Below are 19,957 nucleotides of genomic sequence, written 5' to 3' on the forward strand. Positions count from 1 at the left end.
CTTATTTTTCATTCATTTTTCTTTTTGCTGCTCTGATTGGGTGAGTTCCACTGCCTTGTTATTGAATTGATGGATCCTTTCCTTGCTTCACCTAATACATTTTTGAACCCCTCTCATGTATTTTTTTCAGTTCAGTTATTAAATTCTTCAACTCTGTGATGTTTACTTGGTACTTTCTTATATTTTCTATCTTTCTATTAAAGTTCTCACTGTGTTCATCCCAGTTTAATGAGCATGATTATGACCATAACTTTGGACTCTTTATCAGGTACATTACATCATTTCATTAAGATTTTTCTCTAAGGTTTTACTTTGTTCTTTCATTTGTAACATATTCCTCTATTTTTGTTTGTTTGTTTGTTTGTTGTTCGTTTTTTTGTTTTTTTCATTTTGCTTGACTCTCTGTGTTGATTTATTTATACAGTAGATAAAATAACCACCTCTCCCAGTCTTGAAGGAGTGGCCTTGTGTAAGAGATAAAACTTGTAGTCTAACCCTGCCCGTACTCTCTGGTATTTCTCAAATATTTTTGCTTTCCAAGCAGCCTATTATACTTTTGGCAGATTCCCAATAATTGAAGATGTGCCAAGACTGGTCACTGTCACTAATGGGAGTATCTCAGTACCTAAATTCAGGCTGTTTGGAAGCCAGACCCTCAGGCAGTAGCTTTTAAAAGCATGCAAATGTCATATATTAATGCATATATGTGGAATCTAGAAAAATGGTACAGATGAACCTATTTGAAAGGCAGAAATAGAGACACAGATGAAGAGAATAAATGTATGGACACCAAGGGGAGAAAGTGGGTGGGTGGGGAGTGGTGATCATGGGATAAATTGGGAGATTGGGATTGACATATACACCAGTATGTATAAAATAGATAACTAATAAGAACCTGCTGTATAAAAATAAATAAATAAAATAAAATGTTAAAAAAGTATGCAAATATATACTGATCCTTGGGACTACAAGCATACCACCACCCCTCCAGGTAATCTGGTAGCATTTCCTGTGTGGCAATCATAAAAATGAAAGCTCCAAAAAAGTGTATAAGCTCTTGTATGGGAGATACTGGCAAGCTGGAACAAGACAGAAGGATTGCGTCCCAAGATGGTGTTCACAGCTTACCTTCTTGCGAACAGCTTCATAGTCCACTCAGTGTGTGCCAAACCTGAAGCCTATCCCTTACTCTGAAGCTCCAGAATAAGGCAAGAGGCCTCCTTTACAGGAAGACTGGGAGTGTACCTCAATCTGCTCTCTGGACAGTGCCCTGTTGGTGGCAGCCTGCCAAGAATGGTCTCCCTGATTGCTGCTGTGCTATGGGACCCAGGAATGTGAGCCTTCCACACCACAAGAGTCAGGTAATCAATGGTATCATCTGGGTGGCAGCTTCAAAAACTGGAGCACCAGGTGTAAAAACCAGGGCACCAGCCACCTGTAATACTCCCCTCCAGAAGGCACTCATGTGTTGGAGCACAGCAGAAGAAGAATGCCTCAGATGTCTCTGGAAAGAATTACAGTCAGCCTTTAGATGCATGTTTAATTAGAATCCTGCCTCTCAGGCTGCAGTCATGATGATTAGCTAATAGGCCTCCTTCACAGAAAGTCTTAGCTCCTGGGTCTGATGTCTCTTGCTGTGCCCTGGGGAAATTTGCATTTCTATGATGGCGTATGTTGTAGAGCATCTTTTCATAGGCTTATTTGCCATCTGTGTATTCTCTTTGGTGAGGTACCTGTTAAGATATCTGTTAAGGTATCTTTAGCACTATTTTTTTTTTAACTTGGGTTGTTTGTTTCTTTATTGTTGAGTTTTAAAAGTTCTCTATATATTTTACATAATAGTCCTTTACTGGATATGGCATTTGCAAGTCTATACTCTCAACGTGTGGCTTGTCTTTTCATTTTCTTGACAGTGTCATTAGCAGAACAGGAATGTTTGATTTTAATGAAATCCAGCTTATCAATTCTTTCTTTTATAGGCCATGCCTATAGTGTTGTATCTAAAAAGTCATCTCCATACCAAAGGTCACTTAGATTTTTCTCCTATGTTTTCTTCTAGGAGTTTTATAGTTTTGCATTTTACATTTAGGTCTGTTATCCAATCTGAGTTAATTTTCATGAAAGGTAAGGTTGTGTCTTGATTGATTTTTTGACATGTGGCTGTCTAGTTGTTCCAACATCGTTTGTTGAAAGATTATCTTTCTCCCATTGGACTGTCTTTGCTGCTTTCTCAAAGATCAGCTGACTATATTTATGTAGGTCTATTTTGGGGCCCTCTATTCTGTTCTATTGATCTTATTCCTATATATATATATTTTTTTCTTGTCACCACTACAACTAATGACACTTGCTTATTGGGATGGGGTCAAAAATGTAGTTTCATACACAGAACACATCAAAATATTCTATGACATTGTCTTTATTGCACCCCAAATATTACTCAAGTTAAAAAAGGAAAGGAATTTATCTCTAATAAAGTATTATAGAAAAGCAGACATATAAAAAAATCATATAAAAACTATAAAATAGTTATTATTTATATTTATCTTAAAATTAGTATTTACATGATATTAAGGTATAATACAGGTAATGAATAGAAGCAAAAATCCTTCATTTTTATGTATGCAAATCAGTGGACTAGACAGTGAGGTTAGATGAATTTAGAAAAACACAAATCTAGTTATTTTATATGGTACCATCTGAAGTGGACAGATGTGAAGTTATTCTCTGAGCATATGTTGAAGCTTAAGCCTGTTTATGCTTTACTTTCATGCTTTCCTTGATGCATAGTTTACAAAGCAAGCAATCTGTCAAACTGTAACTGTATTGAGTTATCAAGTAAGATAAAATCTATACTGAATAAAAGTACATCACAAAGCCCAGAACTACATGATGCTTTATTTATGTTGAAGTTTGGATTATGTTTTCCATATGGATAATACATCTATGTCTTCTTAAAGGGTCTTTTTGTTTAAAGAGTGCTCATCAATGACTTTTGTTTACATATCTTTGTTCACTATACCTTTAGAATGTTAGAGGGGTTACATATAACATTTTCACCACCTTTTTATTTAGGAAATGGTCAAACCTATCAGATCTATCAAGCCTAGCAAAAAGTTGAAAAGCTATACTCATATACCCTTCATCAGATTTATTGTTAAAATTCTTTCACATAGGCTATCACTCTACAGCTCTCCTACACACATGTGCTGTGTGCCCTCACCCTCAGTGTACACACACACACACACACACACACACACCCTCACACACACACGTAATTCCCTGAAACACTTGGTAGTGTATCAAGGACATCAATACACTTCACCCCAAAATACTTAAGTATGCATTTCATAAGAATAAAGGCATTCTGTAACAAATTTAATATCATTTCATGACCTAGAAAATTAACAATAATTCCATAACATCATTTTAGTTTATATTCATATTTCCTTAATTGTTCTAAATATCTTTTACTATGTTATTATTTTAATCTAGGATCCAGTCAAGTCCACAGATTGCATTTGTTGTGTTTGTTTGGAAACATTTAACCTAGAGCTACTTTATATCTTCCAAAATGTCTTTCTTTCTTTTTTTTCTTTTCATGACATTAATTTTGTTGAAGCAACTAGGACAATTCTCCATAGAAAAACTCACAACATGACTTTTTTTAATTGCTTTCTCATAGTGTTGTCCAACTTATTTATGCACCCTTTATGTTGCCAGTAAATGGAAATTTAGGTCTAAAAGTTAAACATTTGTGGCATGTATAGGTGTTGCCTTGTCTCAATAAGATACCACAATATGTCACATTGTCTGTTCTTTGTTATAGTAAGTTTGATAACTGCTTAGAAGGTGATTACCAGATGCCACCATTATAAAAGTACATATTTTCCCTTTGGAATTAACTTGCCACACATTTTTATTTTGATAATCAAAAATGTTTTTCATAAGTTTAATTAGTTGCAAAGGATACATGACCTAACTGTTTAGACATTGTTGAAATCTTTCAGAATATTTAATTTTTTTGTTGGTTTGTTTAAACTTGACTGGCCATGGAGTGCCAAGATTAGGAAGTATTTCTAAGTGTTGTGAGGGTGTTTCTGGATGGGATTAGCATTTGAATGGGTAGATTCAGAAAAGTAAATTTATCTCGCCATCGTGGGTAAGCATTATCCAGTCAGATGAAGAGCTGAATAGAGCAAATGACTGAATTTGCCTCTTTTCTCTGCCTCACAGCTGAGTTGGGACATATCATCTCAGACAGGGATTTACACTATTGGCTGTTCCAGTTCTCTTATAAGGATAAAGTTTAGGAAGTGGTGCTTATAAAAGTTGAGGATATACAAGTTGATTTCCTTAACCATAGTCTAACCCTTTTAGTTCTGAAAGAGTCTTTTTGTGCCCATAAAAGTATGTATATTCCAGTGTGAAAACCTCTAGTCTAAAGGACAATCACGGGGATAGTATTATAGTAGGTAATAGTTTATAAGTTCCTAATATTGGCCAGACCCTTACAATATTTTGTTTATAAACCTCACGACAGTCCCATGAAGAAAGCTACATATTCTAATGTAGCATTTGATATTTGCATACACATGAATTTCATGTGACCCTGCAGGAAATTAACCAGGCCAGGTGGCACCAAAGTTTCCATATCTCCACTATTTGAAGCTGTCGCTCACATAAATCATAGTCAAGATCTTTTGACTATTTTCCTAAACAATGCCCAGAATATTATATAATGGTAAACAAGGATGTTTTCATGGATAGTTTAAATATAATCTATGAGTATGATGTGCTAATGAGGATCTAGACCACTATTTACTTATTCAAAGCATGTGTCATGACTCTAAGTGGTTACCTTCTTTAGTTTATTGTGAGGTGGAATTATTTTATGCATCAATATATATGCTCAAGTTGATATATCATTTATTTCTTATCTTTAAGAATTATAGTACATGCTGTGTAGTGGACTTTAGTCTTCTTTTGTTTCTTATTTTTTTAATGATCTTACTACTGAACAGAACATCTGGAAAAAAACATTCATAGGATATTTAAGTAGTAGGGTCTGGAATAAATGATTATGTATCTTGAGAAAGTTACCCACACTATATTTGAACAGCCAACACTTGTATATGTATAAGTTAAGAAAACATAGACTGGAAAGATGCCATTTGAATTCAGATAAACAACCCCATTATAAACATGTGAACTTCCCAAACTATTTTTAAGATTTTTTTTCCTTTTTTTAATCAAAAATATTTTAGAGTGCTTAAATGCCTTACATATATAAACTGTCTCTGATCATCTTCATGCTAGCCACAGACTGCCAGATATGTTAAAATAACAGAGACAGAACATTCTCAGCAGAAGCTCTAAAGCTAACAAAGCATCAGTCCCAAAAGCACTGACTCAGGTAAAACATTTTGGAAGTTCTGTAAAGAGAGAAAGTCAGCGAAATCTCCTCACATTGCCCTTCCTCTTGAAGTCATCCAAAAAGGACCTGCTCACTGCAGGAACATCCTGAAGTTAGAGGAAAAAGGATATCCTTTTAGCTGCTATTTTTATGTTAAAAGAACTCCTTTGTTAAAGCACAACAGGATCAGAAATAAATAAACAATCTAGATAAATGAATATTTGATAGCACAAAAAGAAGTTACACATAATTTAAGATAGCCACAAATCATTATTGTTTGAACATGTTATAAGAGATACATGTATAACTGAAACTAAAACAACAACAACAACGATAAAAACCTCCCTGGATGATATAAAGTTGACAGAATTGTATAGATTGTTTCTACATTTGACTATTTGAACAATAAAATTGTACTACATATAGCTAAGTTTTAAAAGATAGGGCATATATTTTTTTTCAGAAATTCAGTTTTAAGGATCCAGAAATACAGAGTTTACAATGTTCTAATTTATATAATATGTACTATAGTTATTCATGTATATTACATTTAAAGGAACATTAAATTGAGAGTTAGTGTATTTAGATTCTTATCCTACTATTGCTGATTGTTGAGTATCATATTGAATAAGTCACTTAGGCAGTTTGAGTGTCTTTTTTCCATGGGTAAAAATAATACAACACATATTTAAAAGGCACCTAATACAGTCCAAGAATTGTGCAGTTGATAGAAATTTAAAGATGATTTTAAAAGAGTTTCTATCATTTAAGAACTTAAAGGGTGTGTGTGTGTGAGAGAGAGAGAGAGAGAGAAAGAGAGAAAGAAAGAGAGAGAGCACAAATGATGAGAATGAAACACCATGTGAGTTGTGCATTGAGGGATTAGTTATTAAAAAGAAGGAAGTAAATTACAAACATAAAGATATGGGAGAATTAGAATGTGGGGTTGTTGGAAAATCATTTACTTTTACTAGATTTGTCAATATTCTAAAAAGTGTTATCCCCTTCAATTTTATGCTTATAAAAGATCTAAATAACAATCATTATTGAGTTCATGCTGTTGGTTGTGCATGTATCAAGTACCTCATAATGTGAATAAAACTGGTAGCTTAGAGTGATTTTAATGAAAGAATATTCTCAAATACAAGGGCGAATATGAAAGATTAAATGGAGAAAGAGAACCATGTGGCATAGGATCCTTGTTTACATTTAAAAAGACTACTGTAGCATTTTGACTATTTATAAAAAGATAATATTTTTAAAAGGTTAAAAAAAATTACTTCTCATTTACAAACCTTATATTCCTGAAATCTGATCTGGAAAAACAGAGACAAAGTAAGAAGGCACAGAGATACAGGGGCTGCTTCAGTAAAAAAAAAAAAAAAAAAAAAAAAAAAAAAAAAAAAAAAAAAAAAAAGCCTAAGGGGAATGATGGAGCATAAATCCCTTTCAGAATCAGTTCAAAGTAAAAGTTGCTCTTTTCTTTTCCTCCATGGCTCCCAACAAAGCCCACATTTCTTCAGGATAGAACTTTGCAGTTACAAAACCAAGGCAAGATATGAATACAAATATAAGTTCTCTACTGTAGCAGTCTGAAGTGATTGCATTTCATAGAGCAGGAAGGGGGGAAACTATACTAAAAAGCAATATTGCAATTCTAACATGACAGTTACTACCCTCTCAAAGGCCCCTTAATGTTACCTAAGAGGGAACATTTTCAAAGTGCACAACATAAAAAGTTTTTTATGTTGTTAAATAGCTTTATCACTGCAACAGCTGACTAAAGATAATTAAATATTTGGGATTGGTTTTGGAGTCAGTTGGCAGACAGTGAGGAATCTGTTTATAGAGATTGGAATAGTGGCCTGTTATAATAGTGGTGAAACATTTGGTAAACCTACTGACCAAGAATATTTGAGAGGCAGAACATATACTTAATAAATTTATGGCTCTGGCCAAATAAATTCCTAGAAGAAAGTTACTAGAAGGACATGTGTTTTATTAACTGCATTGGATAAGGTACTACAAAAAGTAGGTGAGGTCAGAAAAACAAATTATCCCAGCGAAATTTGTAAAAAGGGAAGGAAAGAATATAGAAATTCCAGGATTTGGACTGATATGAAAGGAAACCATTGCCCATCTCACCAGTCAAAGGTAAAATTCAGATACACTTTGAGCCATAAACCATCATAAGATATTTGTTAAGAATCCTGATTGGATTAATAGGCCCAGCAAATCCTTTTAGTTGGACCAAATAATTCAATGAAAAGGGACAAGGATGAGTTCCATGGAAGATTGATAACCTCAAAGTACTTGTGATTGAGCTTATAAATAGAAATACAGTTCTTGAAAAAAAATGGTATGATTATGAGCACATGGAATTGATTGGATTGGATTATTTACTTATTTTGTTTTCCCTTTTGGGAGGGAATCTAAATTAAAGGAGACAATGACAATTCAAAATGTAAAATGTTTCTTAACATTTTATGGGCAGGAAGCAGTCTGAGCACTCTGTTCAAGTGAAAAGAAATGCATATTTCTCAGTTCTATAATTAAAGATGGCCAAAGATGATGCTGAAAACTTGGTCTCTGTGCACTGGTGCTGAATCAAATCTGAGACAGACTTTTGGGTAAAGTAGAAAAGAATAGCTTTATTGTTTTGCCAGGCAAACGGGGACACAGCAGGCTAGTGCCTCAAGAACTATGTGTCCCAACTCTGGGGATTTGGTGAGGAGTTTTACAACAATGGTTCAAGGGCAGGATTGCTGATAAGGATCAGGGTAGTGTGGGGCATGCACTCCTTTAATGTGGCCTCAGATGGTCTCCTGATGAGGTTCTGTTTTTCCATTTATGTGGCCTCAGGTGGTCTCTGCATCCCCTCCCTTCCCTGATTAGAAACAATTCGAATCTGTCCTTTGGAACTCAGGGAAGGTCATGGAGGATGTTGTCTATTCCCTACAAACAAGAAACTGGGGACAGAGAAAGGCTTCTGTGCCCAGCAGCCCCACAGGTTCAGACCTGGTTTCAAGAATCATAGTTGAGGGAAAAACTTCCTGGGAGCAATAATGGGCCTAATCAAGAAACTCTGCCATCTTGGGTGGGGGAACCTTGCAATATTTGATGAACAGTATTTTAGGATTGCCATGATAAGCAATGGTGTGAATCACCCAATCCTGCCCTTTTTGAATGGGAGTGTTTACTGCCATTATTTTATCTTTCTGTCACTATTATATGTTTTATGTTTGAATGTGTGTAAGAGAAGGGGGCTGCTGATAACTCAAATCTGGACTGATCTGGTACTATCATGAGATCTTGTGTTTTGATCCTGACACCATGTTGGGATGATAATTTCAGGGTGTCTTCCTTGGGGAGGGCTGAATATATGTTGTGTGCAGAAGAAAGGGATATAAATAGTCACTTTCTGTAACCAAAAAATCAGACCATAGTGAAATATGTTATTAATCAGCAAATGTTGACTCTCTACTTTATACCTCAATTTGATGGAATAAAGCCCAGTACTTGAAATTTTAGATGTTGGGTTTATCCAGTAAATTTATTTTGCCTATAGAATGAAAGCAGAAGTGACAGTGTTGAAGTTCTATGCAAAGGGCTTTAAGAAACATTATAAATATGATCCAGCTCTCCTAGCCATTGCCCTCCAACCAGGATACATCACAAGTCAGGTAGAATGTGCTCTTTAAGTTTGGAATCCAGAACCTGAACACACATAAAGCTGACCTGAAACTAACCTACATCCTGGGACAGAACAACTTTTACCAGGTGCCTGGGTCTCTGGATGAGAAAAAAAAGAAAAAAAAATGTATGAAAGGAACTGGTATTTGGGGGTTGTCTGTTACTCAAAATTAGCTGCAGAAGTTAATTCACATATAACTAAAGTGCCTAGAAAAAAGTACTTTTCTCTTTCCCTTAGGCATGGTCTAAGACACTGTTAAATAATAAATGACACGCAGCATACTGGTTCCTGAATATCAGCTATGGAAAGTTGTAGGCCTCTGCACATTTTGCAAATTGATAGTGGATGATCAATCAGGATCCTGAGCTAGATATGAACTGGCTGCTCTGAATAGCAGATACCTAACCACCACCCACATTCTCCCAGAGAGGAAGACATACAAGACTATTTACTTAGAAGCTATATATTCTCCAGTTTTTCTAGAGTGTTAGTATACTATAGTACAGGAAAGGTATGACCCTAGGCAATGAAAAAAATATAAATAAATAAGTATGAATGTTCTCCTGTACTGCCTAGAATGTGTTAGTGAAACACAAATAAATATGAATGACAACAATAAGATGGAAAATGTTAAGTGAAATAGAAGAGTCAGAAGTATCACAGAATTTCAAAGGACAGAAAGATATGGGGTAGAGAGGAAGAGGACAAGATTTAGACTATGAAAGACCAGGCTCGAATCCTGATTGTACCACTAACATATAATATAGACTTGGGGAAAATCAATTTAACCCATGTAAAATTCAATATCACAGTCTATAAAGTGTAGCTATGTATGCTTACCTAAAGGTTTATTGTAAACATTTGTCAATGAATCATATGTCTAGTGCTAAGCATAGGATGTAGCATAGGAATAGATGCTATGATTATGGAGTGGCAGAGTGAGGCAAGAAGGTAAGAAAGGGATGGATGGGAGAAAGTAGTAATTGCCATAATGACTTGCAAAATATACAAGATTTGCAAAGTGTGAAACCATGAGTAGGATAAGTGATTACTTCACTACCAAAGGAAAAAAGATTGAATTCAATGTGCTTAAATATTAACTAATAGAGTCTGATAACATTTTATTATATCTTATTTCAGTAAAAAATGGTAGAAAATACAATGACAGAGGAACTTGAAGAAATAAGTATAGTGGGCTCCAATTTCATAGAAATGAAACAAGTATAATGCCATGCAAAGTTGTATGTTTCTTGGCCAAATAACTTATATAACATTGTCCTGTGAAATTTCAATACCTTGTTCTTATATATAGATTTAATTTTAAAAAATCTTAAAGCTCCATGACCATTAAATAGCTGAGTGTGTTTTTCATTTTAAAAACATAGAGTTTTTAAAAATTTTTCAAAAGATTAAATGACTTTAAAAATAGTTCTTAAATATTGCTTATATGCATTTGGATATGCATCAAATATGCATATAAAAATAATCTATGTTGAGGTGAATTCCACTAAAAAAACACTGAGTAAAATGTATCATTTTTCAAATATAATTTAAATTTTAGGTTTTTTTTTCAGATAAGTAGTATTTCTTTTTTATGATCATTAAATGCCATGAGAACCTATAATTTCCTTAATTATCTTTTGTAGCTTTTAGTTTTTGAGCATAGATACTACCTCTGGAGTTCAGTGAAGTTGCTTTCTATTAGTACTTCTCAATCTGAATCTACAAATGTAATTTTGTAACCTGATACATATTAAAATGCATACTTCACTATATTTTAATTATCTTCATTTTTCCTCAAATATTTTCCTTTTGAACTAATTGTTTACATATATTTTTTTGCATTCCTTGAGTCACTCTGTTTTCCACTGACCTGTGTTGGAAGAAAAAGTTTTACTCCCTTTAACTAAGTAAATGATGAGGGAGGGCTTCCCTGGTGGCGCAGTGGTTGAGTGTCTGCCTGCCAATCCAGGGGACACGGGTTCGAGCCCTGGTCTGGGAAGATCCCACATGCCGTGGAGCAACTAGGCCCGTGAGCCACAACTACTGAGCCTGCGTGTCTGGAGCCTGTGCTCCTCAACAGGAGAGACCGCGACAGTGAGAGGCCTGCACACCACGATGAAGAGTGGCCCCCGCATGCCACATCTAGAGGAAGCCCTCTCACAGAAACGAAGACCCAACACAGCCAAAAATAAATAAATAAATAAATTTATTTTAAAAAAATGATGAAGGAAAAGCCTTGTTTGCAGCTTTCTCTCAACCACTCTTAAACCCCATATAGGGGCTGCTCTTAAACCACTAATGAATGTTGATTAATTAAAACCCAGCCATTAAGTCCTAATACAGACTAAATATCAAATGTTCAGGTATAATTTTTTTTTTTTTTTTTCGCGGTACGCGGGCCTTTCACTGTTGTGTCCTCTCCCATTGCGGAGCACAGGCTCCGGACGCGCAGCCCCAGCGGCCATGGCTCACGGGCCCAGCCGCTCCACGGCACGAACCCGTGTCCCCTGCATCGGCAGGTGGACTCTCAACCACTGCACCACCAGGGAAGCCCCCAGGTATACTTTTATAGGGGAGGAAAATATTTTTTTTCTCTACCCTTCTAGGTTTTGTGGCTGAAACCCCCCTAAAATAAAAGACTGATTAACGGGAGAAAAACAGAAGTTTAATATCATATATATTTCCTGTACTCATGGGAGAGACCAGGAAAGCTGAGTAAGTCCCTGAAATGGCTCAAGCTGTCACCTTAAATACCATCTGCAGCTAAAGACAAAAGATGATGGGGGAGGCAGGGAAGTCATGGGAGGTTATCAGGCAAAGCACAAAAAAGGGGATGGTTGTTATGCAGATTTAAGCCTGCTGCCTTTTCCTTTGATAAGACTTTCTAGAGATTTAATCATCTTCATCTTCCTGATACAACAAGGGAGACACCCTTGGAAATGAAGATTTCCATAATAAATGCAAATTTCTTTTACAAAAGAATAACTTCTACTTGATTTTCAGAGCTTTTCTTATGTTTACTGTCTTTTAAAAATAATCAGCCTAAATAATCTATATGCCACAGATAAATATTTTGGGGATGAAATTCTGCTCTCATTCACTTTCTCCTTACTCAGATACATCCTAGGACATTTTTGAGAACCATAACACTTCCTTAAAAGACAGGCAAAAAAATAACAGTGCTTTAGTTATTTAAGAATTAAGAATCACCTCAAGTGTTCCAATAATATATGCAACTTGTTTTAGAAAACTTTCTAGAACTTATGTATTGTTAATTTTTAAATCATGCATAATTTTACTGTTCTGTCAGTAATGAATATACATGTTCTGTCATGAATATACATGGATTCTAAATGAGTTATTGTTGCTATCTTATTGAACATTTGAACAAATGCTTTATTATAAAATCTTTCACACATAAGAGGCTAAAGAATGTTGAATAGAGAAAGCAATCTACTACTGAATTTGAGTTAAAAAAGAAAAAGAATCTCTGTTCTCAGTGCTAAAACGGATTCTTCAGATCAGGAGAGTCAGAAAAAATGAAGGGTATGAACCTAGGATTGCCATCTGTCTGTTAAACAGGGACTCCGCAGATACTATGATATGGGTTTGCCTTAAGTTTGTGGAAGAGTTGTCATGGAAACTGCATTTCTATGCATCTGTGCTTGTATAGGATCAGGAGCAGGACAGAAAAAAGTTCCCTTGTCAGAAACAGGGACATATGAGAGTAAAATTTTGCAGTTGTCTTTACCAGAAAAATAATGTATAGGTGTATTTCCTTAAAATAGCATAGTAACTAAGTAAAATAACATTTGTTGGTGATATTAAATTGAGTTAAGATTATACATTATACAAGGAAAATAATCACTTTATCAATAAGTCATTAAAGAGAATCAGTCTTGGTAAATATTAAGAGAATAATCCTTTGTTTACAAGCAGGTCTGTTTATGAAGATTTGGAGACTGAGGCCTAGCCACTGTTTCCCTCTAAATCAAATGGGAGATTTAGAAAATTAGGGAAAGGAGGTTGATACTGTTTGGGGAATCTAGAAAACAGGAGCTCATGAGCAACCTGAGTTTAGTGAAGGAAGGGCAAAAATTCTGATGTTAAATCATCATTTTAGGGGAACCAAGTGAGGTGATAAGAACTTTATCAAGTCTGGTATGGAATTAAATGATGGCTAATGCTAAAGGAATAAATGTTTCTAATACTTTAACTAGGACCATTTATAGTCTGTAGATTAGAGCACAGAGAAAAAATATGTCAAAAAGAAAGATTCATGAAATATTTAATTTTATAACGTACTGCTTTAGCAATTATTCAATAAAATATCATTTAATAATGCTTCAAAGCATAAATGTTTCAAAAATTAATATCAATGTATTGAATAATTCCAGTGATTACAAAAGTTCTTACATTCGGAAATACTAGTCATGTTTCTAAAATAGTTATAGTTGCCATTTATTCTTTTTTACTTTATCTGGGAATAATGTACTGAACTGACTGTCAATATACAAGTTGTATCTAGGTGGATATAGGAAATTTGTAAAAAGGGCTTTATTTTTATCATCTTTCTTGAAAGGTAGTATCACTCGATGTACCCCTAGATGTATTTATTTTTCCATCCAACAGGCACTTTGAAGATGTAATTCCACAGTGTTTTGGATTTTACTGTTGCTTTTGAGAATTTAGTATCACTGCTGCAATTTTGTTTTATAAATTTGGATTTTCTCTGTCTTTGGTGTTCTGCCATATAACTAGGCTTTGTTTGGGTTTCTTTTTTTCTATATTCTTTGTAATTTAGTGTCTAAAAGCTAAGAATGTGTCTTTTATTATTTGTAAATAATTATTTACATGTAAGTCTTTGTACCATCCCCTTATTCTCTTCTTTCTTTCTGATATGTCAATACAATATAAAGTTAGAACTTATCCCTCCTTTCTCATTATCTTAACTTTTCTTTAGTGTTTCTTTAATATCGTCTGTCTTCCCGTGCTGTGTTCCATGTAATAGATTTATAACTATTTCCAGTTCATGAGTTTTCTCTTCATTACTAAATGCTATTTAACACAGTAATTGGGTTTTCTAAATTCATTTACTATTTTCTCCACTTCTTATAATTCTATTTTGTTTTTTGTCAACATGTTTGATCTTTTTTGATGGACTCTTATTCACTGTATTAACAATCCCATTTTATTTCTTTAGATATTTTGAACATACATTTTATATATTTCATGTGATCATTCTAAGAACTGTCATATGAGTTTAATTTCACTGTACTTCCATTTTATTACAGAAAGTTTCCTTGTGCTACCTATTTATAGTCACACCTGCCTCTCTCCCCCTCCCCTCCATAACTAACCCATGACAAGCACTAATGTGTTTTCTATCTTTATAATTATGCTATTTTTGAGGATGTTGTTAGATAAATTTAATCATGCAGTAAGTGACTTTTTTTTCACTTTTATTCCCTTGAGATCCACCCAAATTGTGCGTATGTCAATAGTTTCTTCTTTTTTACTGCTGAATAGTAGTCTATGGTGTGGATGTTCCACCCTTGGCATAACCATTAATCTGTTGAAAGGTATTTGGATTCTTCTAAGTTTTGAGCTATTACAAACAAACCTGCTATGAAAAATCTTGTACAGATTTTTGTGTGTCAATGCATACTCATTTGTCTTCAATAAATGACCAAGAGTATAATTTTTGTGTCATATTGGATTTTGTTGTTTCTGTTTGTTTTGTTTATTAATGAAACTTCCAAATTAATTTCTATAGTGGTTGTACGATTTTACATTCCCAACTGCAGTGTTGGAGAGATCTAGTTTCTCTACATCCTTGTTAGTTTATTTAATACGATCTTTTTTTTTAATTAATGTGGGTTGTTGTAATAATGTGAACATTAAAACATTATTAATGTTTTAATAATGTAATAGTGATATCTCATTATGGTCTTAATTTCTATTTCTCTAATGGATAGTGAGGTTGAACATATTTTCATGTGATTGCCATTAGTATATTCTCTTATGTTAAATATTACTTCATTTCTTTGCATGTTTTCTAATTGGATTGTTTGAGTATTTTTATGATTCAGTTTTGAAGTTATTTAAATATTCTAGATATGAGTCTTTTGGGAGATATGCTGTTAATAAAGATTTTATCCCACATTTAGTTTATTTTTCATCTTTTTAATAACACCTGTCTATAAGCAAAATTTTTTAGTTGTCATTTTATTTATTTTTTATGTTTATCTCTCTGATTTTTTGTTTTGTTTTGTTTTTTACTGCTTTTGCTTGGGTTTCTTAAACAATTTAAAAATTTTTATTTTTATTTATCTTTAGTGCTTTTTATAGTATCTCTTTGTATACTTTTTTCTGGTGGTTGTCCAAATATTCCATTATATATACATAACTTAATATCTATATGTGGCAACATTTTATCAGTTGGATTAAAGTGTCAAAACATCACTTCATATTCCTTTACCCTCCTGCATTTACTACACACATTGTACAGTGTTACAATTTTTTCCTTAACCATCAAACATAATTAGAAAACTCAAGAGTCAAAAGAATGCCTGTTGTATTTACCAATAATTTTACTCCTTTTGTTCTCTTTTTTTCTTGCTGATATTCAAAGTTTCTTCTTTTATCATTTCTCACATGTTTAAAAAATGCCCTTTAGTTTTATTTTAGAGTGTCTCATTCACTTGACTTCCCTGGGTCTGCTGGTGACTAATTCACTTGACTTTCCTTTATCTGAGAATGCCTTGGTTTTCTCTTTATTTCTGAAGAATGTTTTCACTCAATATAGAATCGTTGGTTGACAGTTCTTTTCTTTCAGCACCTAAAAAATACTGCACCACTTCCTTCTGACCTCCATGATTTTTGATGAGCAATTTACTGTCATACAAATTATTTTTCCCTTATAGGAAATGCTTTGTTTTTCTCGGTTTCCAACATTTTTTATTTGTCTTTAGTTTTCAAAATTTCATTTTGATGTGACATGGATTTTGGGGTGGGGGTGTTCATTCTGTTTTATGTTCATTCATCTCCAGTCTGTAAGTTTACATTTGGTATTGTAATTTTTTTGTTTTGTTTTGTCTGTCAGATTTAGGGAGTTTTCAGCCATTATTTCTGTGAATACATTTAAGTCTCACCCTCTTTTCCTTTCCTTATGGAACTCTAATGACCCAAATAATTGATATTTTGTTGTAGTTCACATGTCCCTGAAGCTATGTTCTTTTTCTTTTTTCAGTCTTTTTACTCATTGTTCAGTTTGAGGAATTTCTATGAATCTATCATCAAGTTAAAAAATTCTTTTCTCTGACTTCCTCTTCATTCTGTTATAAAAGTCATCAATTGAGTTTTATTTTAATCATTATATTTCTTTAGTTCTGTAATTTCCACCTGATTCTTCGTTGTATCTTCTGTGAATTTGCTGAAGCTTTCTATTTTTTACTTGTATCCAGCATGATTATAATGCTCCTTGAAATATTTTTTATGTTGGCTGCTTTAAAATCCTTGGGAAATAACTTAACCCCTGAGTCATCTCAGTGTTGGCCTTCATTGTTGCCTTTTTTCATTCTATTTGGATCCTCCTGATTGGAGTATAATGACTGATTGTCAATTGTAACTGGACATTTTGGATTTTCTATTATAATACTATGGATCTTATTTAAATCTTGTGCTTTAGCATGTCTTTTCTGACACTGCTCTGATAGTGAAGTGGGGCACAGCCTCATTATTTTCATGTTGATATTTAAGTCTAAGCTCTCTACTTAGCTTCTGTGGGTTGGGGCTACAAAATGCTCTCTGTTACTACTGTGTAGGGGTCAAGTGGGAGGTCAGGCTCCCCATTAGGTCTCTACTGACATCTCCCTGACTGGGAGGGGTAGGAACACATTATCATTGCTTCCCACTTGGCTTCCACTGACACTGTGGAGAAGTGGCCTTGGTGATAATGAGTGATGATGAAAACCCTGAGTCTACTAGTACTCCTCTCCTCACTAGTACTCCTCTCCTCCTCTAACACCAGCCTAGTGGGGAGGAGAAGTGTCTTGTTACCACTTAGTAGGGCTAGAAACCCAGAGCCCCCACATGGTCTCTACTGATGCAGTTGGAGAGAGGGGTTGGAAAGAGGGGCTTTTTATTACCATGTGAGGATAAAACATCAGACTCTGGATGTTATTTAAATCTTGTGCTTCAGCACATCTTCTCTGACACTGCTCTGATGAGTGCAGGGAACACTGCCTCATTATTTCCATGTTGACCTTCTCTGAGGTCACCACAGTGGGCCCTCCTTATGCCCTGGCCAGGTGGATGTCTGGGTTCCCTAGTCAGCATATGCTGGTGGGAGTGAGGATGAGGTTGTAGTTTTTTTTTTTTTTCTTTTCCTCTTGTATCTTGCTGAAGTAGATAGTATGTTATCTAAAAGATTACTATCTAAAACCTTCTGTCATTTTAGACTTCCCATTCCTAGTATTTGGCTAAACAGCAGATTTTCTTAGGACTTTTTTCTCTATTTGTATTTCCAGGTTGCTGACTTATCCATAATTCAAACTGGGCTATATAAGATGAAAATAAAACCAGAAGAATTCACCACTCTGTCATTCCTTGGGCACCTAAACAGTATGATTTCTTCTCTATATGTTCTATCTTCTTATGTATGTCATGTGTGTATGTGTGTGTGTGTATATATATATATATATATATATATATATATATATATATATATATCTTCTCCATTTCTCTGGCTAAGTAAGTGAAAATCCCAAGATATCCATATCTATATATCTATATCTCTTTTACTTATATCTATTTTTTACTTATATATATCATTTACTTAGCCAGAGGAATTGGGAAGAGTCCATCTACTCCATCCTCCTAAAAGCAAGAGTCTTAAAATACAATGAGTTTCTCAGTGCCTCTAACAATTCCGCCCTGATCCATCTTCTCTCACCTGCATTTCTGCAACTGCTTCCTAGTTGGTATCCTTCTGCAATTCTTACTCACCCTCATATACACACTTGTCTTATAGCAGCAGCAATCTATAAAAAGTAAGTCCCTGACATCATCTGTGCAACACTTTCCAGCAGCTTCCCATTATACTCAGACCTAAATTCTAATTCCTTACTATTATCCATAAAGCTCTATGTAGCTTACTCTCTTCTTCCCCACTTATTTCTCCTCTTACAACTTTTCCCCAGGGCTCAGTACTCATTGGTATTTTGGAGTCTGTTTATATTCCTAGGACATTCCACATTTGCTCCCTCCTAAAAGAATTTAACTTGCTCTACAACACAATTACTTCAGTTGTTGAGATGGTTCATTCATTCCCTCATTGCATTTAGATCTCTGCTCAGATGAAGTCTTCTGGAGAGGCTTCTTATCATTCTGTCTAGAATACTACCATCATGTTGGTCACTTCCTGCCTCTTTACCTTGTTTTATTTTTATTATTATTATTATTTTTTTGTGGTACACGGGCCTCTCACTGCTGTGGCCTCTCCCGTTGTGGAGCACAGACTCCAGACGTGAAGGCTCAGTGGCCATGACTCACGGGTCCAGCCACTCAGTGGCATGTGGGATCTTCCCAGACCAGGGCATGAATCCGCGTCCCCTGCATCGGCAGGTGGACTCTCAAACACTGCACCACCAGGGAAGTCCCTTGTTTTATTTTTTTTTAATAAAAATGGTATAATAGTAGGCCCGAAATAAATATTAGTTGAATTAAATTATTTATATTGAATAGACAAATTCACAATAAAAAACATAAATCTAGATCTTTATAAATATATAAATATATGTATATATATATAAAGATCTAGATTTATGTTTTTAATTGTGGATTTGTCTATCAATTTAAATAATTTTATATATATATATTTACTTTTAAATACCTGTTAGCAAGATATATGCCTAGGTGTAAGCTAAATTATTTTTCTTTTTAACAAATAGCATTCACATTTCCAGATGTATAAATACATCATCTTTGGATTGGTCTTCATGGAAAAAAAATCTAAGTCCCTTCAATACACTAATTTAAATGAGATTGTTGGTATTATTTTAAAAATTATAAAACTTCACTTAATTCTCAATCTGGAATCTTATTTGAGGATTAATGGAAGAGTAGACACTTTACCTCTAATGTAGACATTTTACCTTTCTAATAACTTTGAAAGAAATGTTACTATATCTCTGAGCCTCTAGACAGCATAGTCAATTTGTCAATTTTCAAATAGTCAGGATACAGCAGCCACAGAACTGAACTGGCCTCCTGGGCTCTATTTCCAGTCTTGATTGTGACTCATTTAGGAAACTTGGGAAAGTCATATAATCTTCTGAGACCAGATTTTGTTGGTATAAAAAAGAAATAGCAGCACTTAACTCTAATGAGTGTTATGTACAGCAATTCATATTTGAAATCATTTTGATGATTTTTACACACACAGAGCACAAATTGCTATTTTAACTACAATCCCAAAGTCAATACACAACTCAAAGAATGAAGCCTTGATTCCTCAATCCATCATCTAAAAGTCTGGAAGTTATTTCTCTAAGGTGATCTTTCCACAAGACAACTTGGATTACTTTCTAAAATCACCAAATGAAACATATTGCAATCAGGAGCAAAATAAGTCTAATAAAATAAACACACAAATGCCCTTTTATGCTTTATCTTTATTTATAAATCCTTAATTTTGTCAGTTACAATTCCTCAATTTCAAGCATTCTCTTAACCCTTAGCAAATATACTCTAAAAATAGTGTTTTTTTTTCTTATTGTGTTCTGAAAACAAAACCACATTTAATTGATGACACATTTGTGGAATATTTACCATCTGTTAGA

The 19,957-nt window shown here is 34.2% G+C and overlaps 1 protein-coding gene across 2 annotated transcripts in view; it reads right to left on the minus strand.

Annotated features, from left to right (window-relative positions):
• KLHL1 (kelch like family member 1) overlaps nt 1–19,957 on the minus strand; it is a gene marked incomplete at both ends in the record, with an annotated part of 390,611 nt that overhangs the window by 301,996 nt on the left and 68,658 nt on the right. The gene's annotated exons all lie outside the window — the stretch shown is intronic.

Source organism: Mesoplodon bidens (genome assembly GCF_964165515.1).
Source record: "Mesoplodon bidens genome assembly, chromosome: 17".
Lineage (NCBI taxonomy): Eukaryota > Metazoa > Chordata > Mammalia > Artiodactyla > Ziphiidae > Mesoplodon > Mesoplodon bidens.